The sequence below is a fragment of the Macrobrachium nipponense genome, chromosome 11 (genome assembly GCF_015104395.2).
Source record: "Macrobrachium nipponense isolate FS-2020 chromosome 11, ASM1510439v2, whole genome shotgun sequence".
Taxonomy (NCBI): domain Eukaryota; kingdom Metazoa; phylum Arthropoda; class Malacostraca; order Decapoda; family Palaemonidae; genus Macrobrachium; species Macrobrachium nipponense.
The window spans coordinates 13946970-13963659 of record NC_061087.1 but is presented as its reverse complement, the minus strand read 5'-3'; the positions used below and the strand labels follow the sequence as shown (position 1 = coordinate 13963659).

General features: G+C 35.5%; 1 protein-coding gene across 2 annotated transcripts in view; it reads left to right on the top strand.

Annotated features, from left to right (window-relative positions):
• LOC135226410 (protocadherin Fat 3-like) overlaps positions 1-16690 on the top strand; it is a 378891-nt gene that overhangs the window by 221420 nt on the left and 140781 nt on the right. Inside the window, exon 1 of one of the 2 annotated variants that reach the window (XM_064266066.1) lies at positions 6604-6665. The exons of the other annotated variant lie outside the window; for it this stretch is intronic. The gene's annotated coding sequence lies outside the window, so the exon portion shown is untranslated. Of the gene's footprint in view, positions 1-6603; positions 6666-16690 lie in introns of those variants that run through there. 2 annotated transcript variants of the gene reach the window in all.

The following is a 16690-nucleotide window of genomic DNA, read 5'->3' as shown; positions in this document are numbered from 1 at the left end:
ACTTTTTTTTTTCACGCACCACCGCTAATTCTTTCTTGGCAAAAGCTTCATTTTCTTGCCGCATCTCTTTCAAACGTTATGCTGACCTGATCTGTATATTTCTTAGAACTAAACCAAATGCTATTCTCCAGATCCTTGAACGCTTTCTTACAACTTTCCTCGATTGTTTATGTACCGCAAAATGGTGTTCCGATCGCTTTTCCGTAAGTACTGTAGTGTTGTGACCATCTTTCCATTTACCTTATGGAGAGTGTCCCTCCTCCATTGGGGGATGCTTCGCAATGTCCGGTAGGCTATCTTTTCCTCTATTTTTTTTTTTTTTTTTTTTTTTTTGTGGGTGTTGGGGGGGGGGGGGTTTTTTCGGGGAGGTGAAAATTAGGGATCCTCGGATTCCACGGACCGGTTTTCTCTTCTGCCTCTGTTTGCCCATATTCCTGATGTGTCAAATAAGGGGTTTTGGTTTCCAAATGAAATGTTGACGTTCCTTTCCTTCATATTACACCATCAAACTTTATATTTCCAGAAGACATCCCTGCATAGAAAATAATCACAGGTTTTCTTTATCAATCACGTCTCTTAATTTTGCATAGAAAACATCCGAAAAGATTAATTTAAAAATGTAAGAGATTGAAATTATTGCTGGCGGAAATATCACAATGGAAAAAAGGAGAGGTAAATAGTGGACAGAAGCATACAAACGAAGACTGTTTGAATTTGAACTCGGAAGACCACCTAAGTGTTATATTTCACTGCGAGATATAAAAGAGAGCGCAGCTGGCCAGACTTGCGAGAAGAGACTTTGAAAAGAATTTTGATTTCGCTTTTGTTCTTCAGAAGTTACCGGTGAATTTACATTTACACGGTTGGGCAATACGCGCTCTGCATAGAAAAAGGGGGGGGGGGGGGGATGAAGGGCCCTCGCCGAAAGATACGGCGGCCATACCTGAATGAAACAATTATTGGTATTCGGGAGGAAAGTGGGGGCGGCGTTTACCTGCGGTTGGCCCCCCTGAAGCTGATGCAAGCGCTTTTTCTTTACTTTTACTGCCGATGGATTTTCGAAGTCGGGTTATTTTCTTTCCTTCTTTCTTTCTTTCTTTCTTTGCTTTCATGGATTGCTTAAAATCGCGATGACTCGCCGCTCCACCGGTCGGTTATTTGCTTTGACCGGATGTTGGAGTTACGAGAGGAGAGTAAATATAGCAGGGAGCGATCGAAGGAGAATTCTGGGGTGGCGATTGTTGCGCAAATAGAGAATGCAGTCGTTTTGATATTTAAAAAAAAAAAGAGAGAGGGAGAGGAATTCGGACAATTTTCGTACCATGGTGTATTTTATTTTTACTTGTTATTATTGTCAATATTGGTGGTATTTGTTGCTATGAAGGATTGTTACTACTTTCAAGTATAGAAATGAAGCTATTTCCAAACTAATTTATATATATATATATATATATATATATATATATATTTATATATATATATATATATATATGGTACATTGTGTTTGTATTGAATGGTGTGTGAGAGAGAGAGAGAGAGAGAGAGAGCAGAGGAAAGAAGGGCAGTGGGAAAGGGGTCTCAAGAGAGGAGAGAAGGCAAATACCCCGGAGGGTAAGGGCGGGCGTGCCAGAGCATGCCAGAAGCTAATTACGAATGCTTTGTTAACGTCCAGACAATAGTGGGGAGAAGCTCTCTACTGTTTTGAGTCCCCAGCGACGCTCTCTTGCAACGAATGCCCACGAGGGCACTGCATACCAATTGGGTCTGGGTATCGATGAATATGGAGGAGGGGATCGAGTGAGGAAAACTGACCAGGGGATTAATTAAAGTATATTCTTTATTGCTGTCGTTGTTGGATTAAGATCGTCTTGTGACGGAACGTCACCTTCAAGGCAGCCGGTAAATTTTGATTGTTTTGTAATAAAATAGGTTCTGTAGAGTAAATTTTAAACTATTAAGGAAAAATATCAGCTTAAAAAGGCTATGGAACCTGAACTTTATCTACGTGGCATGTAAGCCAGTATTACTAGTTTTTTTTTTTGCGAAGTATGCACTTAATAATTACTTATCCTAAGGTACCAGTGTAAAGAAAAATCACTTGATGTATATAGTAAATATAATTCTATTGACAGATTTTTTCATTTTTGTCAATCGCGGTATCAACATTATCTGCTGTAGGCTGTCATAAATATTATCACAAGAAAACTATAATGGTTGACAATGATTTACATTCATATTCTTTGTGAAAATTTATGAAAGTGAATGTGGTTCTGGTTGAGTACACCCTTTGAAATAAACGATGCAAATAAGTTTTTGCAAATGCATATCTGTAGAATTGCTGGTCGCTGCGTTTAAGGCATTTAGACATTAAACTTATCATTGTGAACCCTAAGAGACATGTATTTAGGTATCCCCACTCTTTATATTTCTCTCTCACGCAGGCACAAATATAATTTTGTTATATTTTCCATATGAAAGATATTAAATGATCTGCCAAATTTACTAAAAGTCTCGTTGTCATGAGTAAATTTGTGAACTTTGCTGAACGTTAAGGATTTTATATATTATTATAATGTAAGGATTATATGTAATGTATTATAGGAAATATATATATATATATATATATAATAATATATATATATATATATATATATATATGCATGTATGGATAAAATTGCTTTTATTAAGAGGACGAACAAATTTTAAAAGGTTGTCTTTCGAAGTTTAGTTGTGTATTCGTGTTTTTCAGTTCAATCAACATCTACGATTATGTACATCAATAAAAAAAAGAAGATAAAGGAAATCTGCGTGTGGTTTACTCTCTCTCTCTCTCTCTCTCTCTCTCTCTCTCTCTCTCTCTCCATCCTTGGAAATCGCCCACCGTATCGCGTATCGTAATCCATCAAGGAGTTTCACGGCTCGTCACGGTCTTTATACTACATGACGCCATAGTCATCGTAACCGAACCTCGGCGAAGATCCCTCTGGACATTTTTGTGTTTTCTTAATTTTCGTTCTTATTCTTTTGTTTTTTTTTATGTCTTTATGATTTGGTGCTTGCGTCACTCGGTGATACTATGGAAGTTAGTTACCTATCGTGGATATTGGCGATCAGTGTTATGGCTTTGCTTCTCATTGCGTGTTTTCGGTCATTGAAAGCAATATATATATATATAATATATATATATATATATATATATATATTATATATATAGTATAAAAGGCCCATTAAAACACTGGTTTAAAGCTAAGGACTATATTTCGGTGGACTAACTTCGACCCTAATCAAGTAGCAAGGGGTGGATGGAGTTAGTCCACCGAAATATAGTCCTTAGCTTGAAACCAGAGTGTTTTAATGGGGCTTTTATACTTGAGACGTATTCTGTTTTAACTGAAGAATTTATTACACACACATACACACACACATATATATAATGGGTATTTGTAAGTCATATCGTATGCGTTTAATTTATAAGTGTAAAGATGGTTTGTGTTTATGGGCATTTTGTTCTTAATTGACAAAAAAGTCGGTCAGATATTTGTAGCTAATTTATATAGTTTTTTTTTTACAGAATTTATGAATAATTAAAGCTTAGTACATGCATCTCATTAAAAACTATATTTTTTAGGACAAAAGATATTTCTCACAAATGTTTTTTCTCATAACTTTAATATTTTGCCTTTTATGAGAACATGGTTTAAGATTTGAGGAAATTCCAAATATCTAAATTTGGATTTTATGGAGTCTTCCGTCACAAGTTGTATTTTTGTAAAAGAAAATATTTTGGCTCACATAAAAAAGCATTCGTGCCTGTCTGCATGCATGAACTCTCTCTCTCTCTCTCTCTCTCTCTCTCTCTCTCTCTCTCTCTCTCTCTCTCTCTCTCTCTCTCTCCACATTCCTACTTGACCCACTGAATTGAGAGAGAGAGAGAGAGATGAATTAAAAGGTATGCTTCTCTAATGTGACATGTTACTTTTAAATTGAAACATAAAAGGTTTAATTTATGTTAATGCAGTTTTAAGTATAATCCAGAAATGCTTCGGTAAAAAGGCTAAAGGCAAACAAAAGTGTAACATACTAAAGTCTGGAGAATGTGGAGAGAAGCCATTCATTCATTCGCAAATACCGCTCTCCTGTTATGTTCTTTCAGGCTTCTCTTAGGCTCCACTTTCCTTCTGTCACTTGCATTATTCCAAGACTTATTCACCACACTCCTTCAGATGAACGGTGAAAGGGAAAAAGCCTCGAGATTGACTTGTGAAGATAAAAGGGAAAAAAGGTGTAAAATAAAAAAAATAAAAAGGTTTTGTTACGAAATGGCGTGCAATATGAGGAAGGAGAGATGCAAGTCTCATTTTTTTTTTTTTTTTTTTTTTTTTTTTTTTTTTCTTTTTTTTTTTTTAAATGTGAAAACACGTTATTCCTCACGACTAACATTTTTTGTTGACGAACAGGAGTGGTAGAAAGGACCGAGACCTTGACACTTATGACATTGCACGATGAAGAAATCGAAATGCTTTAAATATTCTGTCCAGTGTGCTATTAAGGACTGTTGCAAAAAAATGAAAGCATTGACAACATTGGCCAACCCGATTTTCGCAAAAAAGTTTTAAAAGAGTAAATCTTTACTCGTGCTATTTATAGTTACAGAGATATCGGACAGCTAGGATGAAAGTAATATCAAAATAATTAATGTAAATGTTGTTACCAAGTGTAGTGAATGAAATTTTGAATATATCGATGAAGTAAAAATAAAACGGCAAAAAAATAATAAATAAATAAAATTTAAACTTCACTGTTAAATATCGATTTTCAGCTTGAGCTAGGATGAAACTAAAATCAAAGTAATTGATGTGAATATTATTACAAAGTATACTGAATGAAATTTTTAATATGTATATGAAGTAAAAATAAAACTGCTAAAAAAATTTTAACTCCACCGTAAAATTTCGATTTTCAGCTGAGCGTATATATATATAAATCTTCCATGCCTCGAAATCAGTGTGTGTGAAGTGTGTTGTATACATTTCCTCGTGACCCACATTACCCTGTTCCAGGTGGAGCATGTTCTCCTCCAGTTGGTGGTACATGCTCCATGAACTCTTGAAAGTACTGTGATAGTTTGTATAAGAAACGTCTAAGAAGTTGTCACGAGGAAGGCTCGTGTGAAAGGGTCTAATAGCAGCCTGCCAACACGCTCTGTCAACTGTGCCTTGTTTTTGCTGCAAACATCAAGTCTTGAACGGTAACAGCGTTTTCACTGGACGATCTGTTTGTGTGTGTGCGTTTCGTACAAGCGTTTGCATTTTATTTCATTATATTATTATTATTATTATTTTATTATTATTATTATTATTATTATTATTACGTAAGGCTAGACATTTCTTTCTCTCTCTTTATTGACGGACGCCTATTCGCCTATATGTATATGTATTTATTTTTATATGTAATGAAGATCTTGTTCGTGTGTTTCGTACAATCGTTTAAATTTTATTTCTTTATTATGTATAAAATAAGGCTAAATTTCTCTCTCTCCACTAACAGAATCATCCACCCATAAGTAAGTATATCCATGTGTACAGTACTTGTTTATAATGTAGAACCAACTTTTTTATTGCATACGGCTGGCAATTTCTTTCTCCCTCTATCTGTATTGACAGACAGCCATTCGCACATACGTACATGCACGTATATTTGTATGCAATGCAGAAGATCTTGTTCGTGCGTTGAGTGCAAGCGTTTGCATTTTATTTCTTTATTACGTGTGGCTCGCCATTTTTTTTCTCTCTCTCTCATTCTGTGCTCACAGATAGCCATTCGCAGATAAGTGTATATGTAAATGTTTATATGTAATATAAGCGCCTCTGTGCCTTAAACTTGTCTCTTTTGCTGCTAGTGTAATGAGTTCACCATTAACCTTAGTCCTCTGACTCGCACGGGTTCGAGAACCACCCAAGGCTCTCAGGAGAGTATATATTCCTAAAATGATATATAAGTAGAGCAGCTGAGAGATAATGGCTACATTTACAGTATATATAATCGGTGAAAGTGATCAGCAGGCTTTGTCACTGATACTGTTGTACCTGTCATTTAAAAATAACTGTAGTATATAAGTAATTTTGCAGTTGCAGTGCACTATCGATATATCAAGTGCGTTAAGACGGTCTGCATTTTATTGTTTGAAATTTGGTGAAGGTTGAAAATGGAGATAATTTCCGTATCCATTCTTTTGCATACGAAAATAAATTTATGGATGTGTGTGTGTGTGTGCATGCTCGCATTAAGCTACATTGCTACTGGAGGTGTTACCCTTTTGACTTCAGCTAATAGACTGGTATGATCTTGTTGCCTCAGTTTTATTTCCATCCGGCTGCGACCCACTTGAGTCCATTAACTTCCTAACAGTCTAGTATGTAGTTAGCTTAACAAGGGCACAGTGCCTTTTAACAGGACATGCCCATATAAAAAGATGCCCTGGATGGGTATTGATATATGGAAAGTTGTTAGCTTGCAATCTTACCTGAAAGTACTTGTTTTTTTCCAGCTTCTAGTATACTTTCATTCACTACTGAAGAATCTAATGGTCTCTATTTTTTTTTATTTCAGGTGAGTTCTTGAGTACGATTTGCCGTAGACTGAAGAGATAACCAGCGTAGTTACCGGTAAGATTGTTTTATGGGTGTTTGTGGGTGTTTGTGTTTGTGCAGTGTGTCCGCACGGCTTTTCCATTGTTTCATTGGATCTATTTGCTTGCATGAATATTGTTTTCATGATTGATTGCTAACGCAATTGCTTTTATGTATGAGTACACATAAGTGCCGTTTATTTGTCCATTTGGTCGTAGTCACCTTTGTTGTGTGAAACTGACTTCTGTCCTTATATAATAATAATAATGATAATAATAATAATAATAATAATAATAATAATAATAATAATAATAATAATAATAATAATAATAATGCAAAAGTACTCTTGAATTGTAATCGTGTTTTTAAAAGTAGCAATTACAGTCCTACTTAGTGGTGAAAGGGTTAATAACGGTGACATTCTAATTGATAGTTGTCGTAAGAGCCGACGACTGTGACGTACTGTATATTTAAGAACAATGCTAACAGACCAGCCAACAATTATCGGGATTGATTCATATCACCAAGGACAAAATGTGGTTTATGCGCTGCCAGGCTGTAACCAAGACTGCTGCAAAGTTTTGTTGCAGCTTAACTCCCTTTTTGTAGAAATTATCGTAATTTTTATTATGAAATGTGAATGTTGATGTGGATGAGAAGGCCGGTATCATACATTCAATAAATTTTTAAATAAAATATTTAATAAAATAAGATTTAATTAAAATTAAAATAAAATAGAATAGAATTTAATAAAAATAAAATAAAATTGAATTTAATAAAAAAATAAAATAAAACCACATATTTAATTAGTTTTATTGGGGGAATATTGAAATGTTTCAAGAATTAACTAGATGGTTGGGGTTCAGAAAATTAATTCTTGTCCTTCGATTTTAGCCAAGAGAAGTTTTCATTATAAGAAGAGTCATCAGTTGAGATTTCCTAAGGTTAGTTTCTTCATCTGTAATCATCTGTAATGGCACCTTTACAGATTTCAGTCACAGTGCAGTTTGATCCTGGCATTATTATCAGAAATGCTTTAACCTAACTGTATAACGAATTTTAGAGGATGGAGAAAAATAAATACGTTTGGACAATCTCACAGTATTACCATGCGTTTCCATTCTAGCTCGAATGTATATATTTATATTTATTATCCTTATGCCCATCTTTTCAAACCAATTACGTATCAGAATTGTGAATTTATGTTCTTTGTTATTTTATACCTATGTTGTAATTATGATGTGGTTACTTTCGTTAGCCGTGTGTTTTTATTTTCGTTTTGTATATTTATTTGGATTAATTGTTACCTGTAAGTGACTGTTGGGTGGCGGGGGAGGGGAACCAATTTAACAAGAGTGATTACATAAGAAAAAAAAGCGAGCCCAGTGTTTTTATTTTTATTTTGTATATTTCTACTTGGATTGAATATTATCCGTAAGAACCTCAAGGGAAAAAAAAACCAATTGTTCTTAATATGTGATAGTTTTATTCGGATTAATTAGTACCTGTATGTGGGGTGAGTGGGACCCATTTAAAAAGCGGGATTGCATTTGAGGACAAAAAAACTAGTCTTGGATCTAAGGCCATTATCCGATGGGAACCCATAAACCATCGCGTTAATTCCTCATCATCCCCCAACACCATTAACCTTGGCCTCTTGTCAGGCGGTATTACACACCCATAGATAGATGTCAGGGGCGACCCACCCACGCTCCATACATCCCTTCCACTCCCCCCTACCCTCCCCATACCTAACCTAGCACAAACTGCTAAGCACCCCCCCCCTACCTCCACACCGATCCCCCCAGAACCTCTTTTTCCTTTGGATATCTCAAGATATGACGTTTGTTGTTTTGACCCCCTATTAGAGTGGTTTCAGGTCAAGTGTGAGGTCATATAGCCGTAAGGAGGGGGGTGGGAAGGAGCATCAGCAGGGGGTGGAGGAGGTCGTCACGGAAAAGGAAGCCCCCCTCCCCCATCCCCCTCCCCCACAAAATATGAGGGCCAGTGAAAGGGGGATTTCATGAATGGCAATTATCTCGAAAATACTCGACGGCAGATCTTACACGGGATTCGGTTCCTTGGAGAATTCGTGATGTAGGCTCCAGACGGAGTATTATTACAGGGGAATGTATGGCTGGATACAGTAACGCAGCGTATCTCTCTCTCTCTCTTCTCTCTCTCTCTCTCTCTCTCTCTCTCTCTCTGGGAACTTTTGTAGAAGTGTAGTAATGTATGTAAATAATGAAATTATGGGCTTGCCATGCAACAGTATATAGGCGTTTGTCGAGATATTTGCTTAATTATATTCATCACATCTAAAGCCCTTAAATTTGATATATTGGACGAAGCAAAATTAGAGACGCCATTATAGAAGCGTTTGGTGTACGGAGCAGAAACATGGCCGGTAAGAAGAGCGCAGGAGAAGAAATTGGATGCGGTTGTGATGAAAATATGAAAATGGTCAGGTGGATGTGTGGAGTGACAAAAGTGGACAGGGTCAAGAATGGATGAATAAGAGGAACTACTCAAGTCGTAGAACGGTCAAAGAAGGCCCAAGAAAGAAAACTGCAGTGATGTGGGTATGTAATGAGAAGGGGTGAGATATGTAAGGAGGAGGGTGATGTAGATGGAGGTGCCTGGTAGGAGAGAGAAGGAGAGGAAGATATAATATATATACATATGTTAAATAATTCTACTTTCTACTCCTTATGAATGTGTTATATGAAAACTTCTGTTTTCGTTTACACAAGTATTTTAAGGAATCTTTGTACTACTACTATTAGTACCTCTTATTACTCTAACTACTACTACTACTACTATTACTACTTCGTATTACTCTAACTACTACTTCTACTACTACTACTGCTGGTACAACTTATATTATTCTCATCATTATAATCTCCACACTTGGTGGAATGCTCAAATTATTATGATTCTTACTCTTCATTGCCCTTTGACCTTAAAGAAATTACGTATTTTGAACAATTTCCGCAGTTATGAATTCCACTAGATAAATATCCATAAAAGCGAACGTTGAGTTCATAGAGTTATTTAAGCATACCTAGTGTAATATAAAATAAAACAATTAGGTCTCAGCCATTCTTAACTTTAATAACATAATACATTGTACTCTGAAAATTCTCTTGGGGTATATCTCGGCTGCTCCCACATTACAAAGATGATCTGAATGCCTGACTAAAAAGGGATTTTCTCTCTCTCTCTCTCTCTCTCTCTCTCTCTCTCTCTCTCTCTCTCTCTCTCTCTCTCTCTCTCTCGTGTAGATGTACCGTTAGCAATGGTCTTATAAAATACCAGAGGATCTGTGATTTCTTTGGAGATTAAGTATTGTTGCGTGCTCCTGTGACGTTTAATTATTAGCCGAGAGAATTTGAAAAGAAATGAAAGGACTAATAATGAAGAAAATAGCGAGGGTTAGTCAAGAGATGCGCAACAAAAAAGGATGCAAAAATAATTTTAAAAAGACCGAATATATTCAAAGTGGGAGCGAAGAACCAAGTTTATAAATAAGATTGCGTAATACGTAAAGTTGTTGAAATTTTTTTCCAATAAATTGTCATAACTAACTTTTAAATTAACTTGAGACTGTTCATTAAGCGAAGAGAGAGAGAGAGAATGCAGGTGTTTTTTTTTTTTTTTTTTGCTAACTTCTGAAGTTCAGTGAAGTTCGAGATAAATTCGCAGAAGACGAGAATCGAGCGTGAGCATAAAAATTACTCACTTTCTGCCTCCTTATTGCATGGTTTGCTTTGGGGCAAGTTGATGGAGGAAAATTGAATAATAAAGGAATGTCGATGGAAAGCTTAACGAGAATTTGGCGTTTCACATTTCTCTCTCTCTCTCTCTCTCTCTCTCTCTCTCCTCATTGGTATATATACAGATTGAAAGAGAAACAATTAAAATGCAATTCGTGATTGCCTTGGTTAAAGGAATCGAATTTTGGAATGTGAGTGGAAAAATTACAAGTTCTCTCTCTCTCTCTCTCTCTCTCTCTCTCTCTCTTTCATGCAAACTGAAAAAGCAGACGGTTAACAGTGGTCTTACATTCTTCATCAGTCTTGTGACTGCATCCGGTCATGGTTAACGGAAACTTTCTGGTTCCAAATCTGGTCATGGCAAAAATGAGATGAAGAATTGCGGGAAAGAAATGTAATAAAAATAACGGGGAAAGGAGTTTCTCATTAAGATTTGCACTGGTTTTAAAACTGTTATATTTAATAACTAACGGAACGGAAAACATCCGTTTTTGCTTTAAATGATAGACATAAAACATGATAGTGGAAAATTACTATAAGAAATTGAAGGGTTTAAAAAAATCAGTCATAAGAATTAGAAGTATTAAAAAAATCAGCCTAGATGTAATAGAACACCAAAGTGAATTAATATATTATTTAAATAAAAAAAACACGTGTAATGAATGCTAAATAATAAGTCAGGAGAAGCTAACTAACGGAACGGAAAATATCTGTTTTTGCTTTAAATGATAAACACATAAAACATGACGGTGGAAAATTACCATAGGAAATAGAAGGGTTAAAAAAAATAAGTTTAGAGGTTGTAATAATACAAGAACACCAAAGTGGATTAATATATTTTATAAATAAAAAATAACAAATAAATGCCAATTATGTCAGGAGAAGCATAATTCAAAAATACCCTGAAAGAGTATTACAGAAATGAAGAAAAAAAATTAAGAGAAAGAATAACTACAAAAATTCGCACGGATACTAAAATCAGAGAATAGAAAAGGAAGAAGTGAAAACACTTGCCACCCCTCCCCCCACCCTCCCACCACCCCCGTCCCCTCCTCCCCCCACCTTCCCCGCCTTCCCCCGCCTTCCCCCGCCCCCAAAAGGAAAATGTGCCCCAGAGAGTAATAATTCGTCACGACGAATTTATCGTAGGCAGGAGTGGGCATTACGAACTAACGGTGCCCAGAATGATTATCATTCTCTTCGCAAAGCTAATGAGCCGATGGTCCAGTCAGATGATGATGATGATAATGGCCCGGCATCGGCATTATACTTCTTGCTTGGTGATTTCCGCTGCTAATTTAGTATGTACTCTTTTATTTTATCATTTATAAGGTTTGAATGCGTTATTTTTGTCATTTTCTTTTTCTGATAAAAGTTCCCGTTAGGGTAAGGGGTAATGTAGATTATTTTTTTAAATATAGAAATTCCTCTAAATTTAGACATTTGTCTATATTTAGAAATTGGTTTAGATTTAGAAATTGGCTTAAGTTTAGAAATTTATTTTAATGTAGAACGTTATTCTTTTTATTAGACGTTTTACTTCAGCAACTCTCTCTCTCTCTCTCTCTCTCTCTCTCTCTCTCTCTCTCTCTCTCTCTCTCTCTCTCTCTCTCTCTCAAAACATCTTGGTCAGCGGCATCATTTTTTACCTTGTGCTTGGCAGGGATTCTCATGAAGAACCTGTTTGCCAAAGACGACTCCCGTTATTTTTCCACCCTTCGTCGGTTCCATTGCACGTGATGGCATGACGCTGCTGTGTTATGTCACACCCACGTTATGAGGTCAGCTCTGGTCTCTGTTATCTTAATTACGTTTAATTACAGGCCCGCTCTCTCTCATCTTGGAATGCAAGATAATGGATTTTTCCCCAAATGAATCGTATTATGAGTCTCTCTCTCTCTCTCTCTCTCTCTCTCTCTCTCTCTCTCTCTCTCTCTCTCTCTCTCTCTCATCATTCATGCATACCAAGAGACAGAAGAATCTTGTTCCAGAAAATCAGAAAGTGGAAAAAAGGTCTTGCAAAAGAAAAAAATGCATGGAAAGTTATAGAACTAAAAAGTAAGATAGAAAATGCAGAAAAAAAGATTATACAATCAAAAGAAAATGAAAAACGGGACTTGGAAGAAAAAACCCTATTAAATATCAAGCAAAACCCCAAACTATTATACTCATATGCGAAGAAGATGAATAAAAGAAGAATAGAAATAGGCCCTCTGAGAATTGAAGGGAGATTAACGAATGAAAAAAAGGAAATTTGCAACATACTGGCAGAACGATATAAGAGAGAATTCACCCCTAGAATAGATAATGAAGATAATGATATAGAAGTAAGGGATGAAAATAGTGAATATTTAGCTGACATAGATATTAATGAAGCTGATATTGTGCAGGCTATTAATGAAATTAAAAATGGAGCTGCTGCAGGGCCTGATGGAATTCCTGCTATTTTGTTAAAGAAAGTAGTTCATTCTATCGCAAAGCCACTTGCAATATTATTAAGACAAAGTGTAGATACAGGCAAGATATATGATGAGCACAAATTAGCGTATATTACCCCTACTTTCAAAAGTGGATCAAGACTAGAGGCAAGTAATTTATAGGCCTGTGAGTCTAACATCACATATAATGAAAGTGTATGAAAGGGTAATGAAGAAAAATATTATGAAACATTTAATAAAAAATAATTTGTTTAATAAAGGACAACATGGTTTCGTACCCGGAAAAAGTACACAAACCCAACTGTTAGTCCACCGTGAAAACATATTCAAAAATATGAAAAGCGGAAATGAAACAGATGTGGTTTATTTAGACTTTGCAAAAGCTTTTGATAAAGTAGACCATAATATATTAGCGAAGAAAATTAGAAAACACAATGTCGTGGATAAAGTAGGAAGATGGTTAAAAGAATTTTTACACAACAGAAAACAGATAGTTATTGCAAACGACGAGAAATCGGATGAAGCCAAGGTAATATCCGGTGTGCCGCAAGGTACGGTGTTAGCTGCAATACTGTTTGTTATTATGATTGAAGACATAGACAATAATGTTAAGGATTCGGTAGTGAGTAGTTTCGCAGATGACACAAGAATAAGTAGAGAAATTACTTGTGATGAAGATAGGAACGCTCTACAAAGAGACCTTAACAAAGTATATGATTGGGCAGAGGTAAATAGGATGGTATTTAACTCTGATAAATTTGAATCAATAAATTATGGAGACAGAGAAAGAAAGCTATATGCATATAAGGGACCTAATAATGAGACCATCACAAATAAGGAAGCAGTTAAAGACCTTGGTGTGATGATGAATAGGAACATGTTATGCAATGATCAAATAGCAACTCTGTTGGCAAAATGTAAAGCAAAAATGGGAATGTTGTTACGGCACTTCAAAACAAGAAAAGCTGAACACATGATTATGCTTTATAAAACATATGTTCGTAGTCCACTTGAATATTGCAATATGATATGGTACCCACACTATCAAAAGGATATTGCACAAATAGAGAGTGTACAAAGGTCTTTACAGCTAGAATAGAAGAAGTTAAGGACCTAGACTACTGGGAAAGACTACAATTCTTAAAATTATATAGTCTGGAAAGGAGAAGAGAACGCTACATGATAATTCAGGCATGGAAACAGATAGAAGGAATAGCAGAAAATATCATGGAACTAAAAATATCAGAAAGAGCAAGCAGAGGTAGATTAATAGTGCCCAAAAATATACAGGAAAAATAAGGAAAGCACACAGGACATTAATCCACTACGCACCAGCATCGATAATGCAGCGTCTATTCAATGCGTTGCCAGCTCATCTGAGGAATATATCAGGAGTGAGCGTAGATGTGTTTAAGAATAAGCTCGACAAATATCTAAACTGCATCCCAGACCATCCAAGATTGGAAGATGCAAAATATACCGGAAGATGTACTAGCAACTCTCTGGTAGACATTAGAGGTGCCTCACACTGAGGGACCTGGGGCAACCCGAACAAGATGTAAGGTCTGTAAGGTAAGGTCTCTCATATATATATATATATATATATATATATATATATATATTATATTATATATATATCATATATAATATATATACATATACATATATATATGTATATATATATATATATGTGTGTGTGTGTGTGTGTGTGTGTGTGTGTGTGTGTGTGTGTGTATGTATATATTTGTGTGTGATAGATGTTGTATTGTACTTTTATCAGTGGGATTTTTGCACATTGATTATGCTAAGTATATATTAGCCAAATTATAATAAACTTATATCTGAATACGCTTATTTATGTTAATTTTAACTTGATTACAGTCACTAAGAAAAGTATCATTATACTGTCCTATATTAAGGAATATACAGAAATGGGTCATCTTCACATGAATATATTAATTATTCGTGATGGACCTATTCCGAATTTGTTCTCCGTATTGAGTATTTTCCTTTGTTACCATAATGAAATTTTTATATGTTACTTTTATCTATTAGTTTGCAATCTTTACCAAATTTACCTAGCAGGCGAATTTTTTAAATTTTATATTAGCATCTTATCAAGCTTTTCGTTTTGGCTAAAATCGTATCTAAAATTATCTCTAAATAAAATTATAAATCAGCCTTTCTTTTTTAATAGAAAAATACCCATATTTCTTTTCTTGAATATTATTCGCAACTTGATTATGCACAACTGGTCTTTTCTAGCAAACTAATACCAACTTTCTTAGTAAATTGATACCAGCTTTCATTAATTACCTTAATGCTCAGGTTTCATTTTGCAACACGAGCGTCTGTTGCAGAGATAAAAGCAGCTATATACGATTCTACTAGTGGTAGGTGTCTCCTATCTACTTAGTAACGTATGTGAGTGGTTGTGATATGACGTCTTTTGTCACTTCACTTTCGTTCACGTCAATTTTGCTATATGGAAAATAGTTTTATGCTATAACATAACATGATGCTCTAAAGATATCAATGACTCTGTTTTAACGTCATTACATAAGATTCCTTCCATCTTTGAAAAGAAAAACAGATTAATAAGGCATGAATCGTGCGTCTGGCAGGTGAACGAAAAAAGGATGAAACTCTGCCACCACTTATTTGAGCGTGTGTACAACATTAGCATATATCGAGCACTCTTTAGTCGGCATTATAGACAGCTTTCCTTTTAATCAAAACTATAACTCTGAAGTCCTGCGGTCGTCTTTATAACCCGTTAGGTTTTTACCCGTTTCAATTTTTTGCTCCCAGCTGACGTATGTAAATTATCGTCAAAGATTAGATCAGTAATTATTCTCTAATAATGATTCGCAATTACCTGTTATCGACTGTGATGCATTAGGCACCGATACTACGCCGGGAAGTAATTTGCAGGTACCCCTTTGACTTTTAGGGAGAGCTCGTTGATCTGTCAAATACAAAAGAAAAAAAAAAGATCTCTATAGGGCACAGGTAGCTGTAGACAGTATCAATTAAGGATCAGGTTATATGGCATTAAGGTTGGACACACTCTCTCTCTCTAAATGTAGGATTCTCATATAGGATTTTACTTTCTATGAACTGTTTTGTGATAATTTCTATTTCTTTTAAAGTTATCAAGGACAGATGCCCCTTTAAGACTGCGAGCCATGCTGGAAAATTTATAATTAATTGATAATCACATGATTAACTTAAAATAATAATCAAATATCAATCAATATCCTTTGCACGTCTCTTTCACCATTGTTTATTGTCTGCGTATGCCTTATGTGTATGAATTACGATTAAGAATGGAGTTTATAATTCATGGTTTTTATCTCTCTCTCTGTGTGTGTGTGTGTGTGTGTGTGTGTGTATGAAGAAAAGTATATGAATGTAGGAAAAACATTATAAAAATAATTTTTAGAAGGCAGTGAAAGACAAGTGTGGTGCACTCTCTCTCTCTCTCTCTCTCTCTCTCTCTCTCTCTCTCATCTCTCCTCTCTCTCTCTATGTGTGTGTGTATGTGTGTTTGTATGAAGAAAAGTATATGAATGTAGGAAAAACATTATAAAAATAATTTTTAGAAGCCAGTGAAAGACAAGTGTGGAGCTCTCTCTCTCTCTCTCTCTCTCTCTCTCCTCTCTCTCTCTCTCTCTCTCTCTCTGGGGCTCATTCATTCACCAGATAGCCCCGGGTCTATCCTGGTACACCTAAGCTCTCTTCTAATCATTGGAACCAGCCACTAGCAACTGGGTAACAATCATCGCATTGACAACCCCTATTTATAAATTATGTTTGCCTTGTAGCGCGCTTTCACAGATCTCTT